The sequence below is a fragment of the Lactuca serriola genome, chromosome 4 (assembly GCF_051521515.1).
Source record: "Lactuca serriola cultivar US96UC23 chromosome 4, Lser_US96UC23_V15, whole genome shotgun sequence".
Taxonomy (NCBI): domain Eukaryota; kingdom Viridiplantae; phylum Streptophyta; class Magnoliopsida; order Asterales; family Asteraceae; genus Lactuca; species Lactuca serriola.
In genome coordinates, this window is record NC_136411.1 from 90,123,969 (window position 1) to 90,125,853 (window position 1,885).

At 39.8% G+C, this 1,885-nt stretch overlaps 1 non-coding gene across 1 annotated transcript; it reads left to right on the forward strand.

The window, feature by feature from the left end:
* Nucleotides 1–1,374: 1,374 nt before the first annotated feature.
* LOC145103511 (small nucleolar RNA R71) lies at nucleotides 1,375–1,481 on the forward strand. The gene has a single exon (XR_013706598.1). It is a non-coding gene; the product is annotated as a small nucleolar RNA R71 (small nucleolar RNA).
* Nucleotides 1,482–1,885: the final 404 nt, after the last annotated feature.

Below are 1,885 nucleotides of genomic sequence, written 5' to 3' on the forward strand. Positions count from 1 at the left end.
GTGAATTGTCATTCTTGTAGCCTTGAAATCTGGAAGATTGAACTTTTGATAGAACGAGAAAGCAATTAGATTTACGCGAGCTCCGGAATCAACTAAAGCATAAGTCTTTGTATTGTTTCCAAACTCACATTGAAGAGTGAGGGGTCCAGGATCTCCCATTTTCTTTGGTATCCCTTCCATAATGACCTTAGAGGTTTGCTCACTAGCGACAACCTTGGAGGTCTTCTCTAGTTGTTGGCGAGTGTCAATTAAATCTTGAAGAAACTTTACATATTCATGTACTTGTGCCAAGGACTCAATAAAAGGAGTATTGATAGGAATATCGTTAACTTGCTTCATCAACTTGATATGCTCTTTCTCCAACGGGTGAACTCTGGTTTGAGAAGGAAATGGTAAAGGAGGTTGAAAAACTTGAGCACGTGTAGAATTTTTCTGTTCAACTCAACACCACGTCGTGGTCTCAATGATTCGGCCTCAATTTTTTCTTCGACTTTCGACCGCTTTGGTTGTGATTTGGGTTGCTTTGTCTCTTCTTCCAAGGCTTCTAAGAACTCAAAAATATCCTCTTCTTCAATATCAATGGTCATGACATGTGGTTGTGGCTTTTTATCAGGAATTCGTGGAGATAATCTTTCATTTACCAAAGTCGTAAGTTGACCAAGTTGTGCTTCGAGATTCTCGATCGATGCTTGATGATTTCTTAATAATTCTTGATGGTCAATCATCATAGCCTGTTGATCTTTCATCATGGATTGTTGACCCCTCATCATCAATCTTTGATCTTTTATAATTGCATATGTCTCATCATGTCTTTTTTCTGAAGCCTCCATAAAACGAGTAAGCATGGTCTCTAAGTCAACTTTCTTTTCGGCTGGTGGTTGTTCTTTTCGGTAGAAGCCTTGGCCTATCTGCCTATATTTTTCTTCTTTTTGCTTCTTATATTCATCATATGGTAACCACTCCTTCTTTGGCCTTCTCCAATCTTCATCATATTTGTCCCCACCAGAATAGCAAACTTGAGCCTTTTTATTCCCGTTATCATCTAAGTGGAAGTCCTTAGTCAAGTGTGGACCATTATACCTTTCACATCCTACTCTAATGGCATGTATTGACTGATCCATTTGGGTCATCCTCCGGTCCATAGTATTAAGCATTGCTAGCACAACAGCCATGTCTTCTGATGTTCCACTACACATTCCCATTGTTCCATCAAGTCTCGGGTTATGGTACTCACGAGAATGCTTTGAGAACTCCTTTATCAAATCTTTCACTTCGCTCGTATTTTTCTTAGTTAGTGGTCCTTGAGAGTCAAGGAGTTGCCTCGTCATGACATTTACTCCATCATAAAATATAGACACTTCTTGTTGTATGTTGAGGTCATTTTGAGGGCAATTTCTTAGTAATCCTTTATAGCGCTCCCATGCATCGTAAAGCGACTCACCCGGTTGTTGCTCAAAATTGGCTATTATCTTCTTGAGTTTAGCTATCTTGGATGGTCGGTGAAATTGTTCTAGAAATTGCTAACGCATCTATGCCCAAGTAGTGATTGCACCAGGTGGTAGTGCCTTTAGCCAGTCTTTTATAGCTCCTTTAAAAGTGACCGGAAGCATCCTCAGCAAGACTGTCTCTCTAGGAACATTTGGAACATTCAAGTAGTCTACAATGTCATTGACCTCATCTAAATACTTGTAAGCATCCTCATGCTCCTTTCCATAAAATGGCACATCCTTTAGTGTTGTAAGAATGTGTCCTTTTAACTCGAAAGTGGCAGTGGCGAGATTTGTAGGTTGTACTAGACCGGGACCAACATCATCTCAGATTCTCTTCTTATATGCTCCCATCGAAATATCAGCTATGTTTGCCATCGTGTCTTTCTAAAAAAACT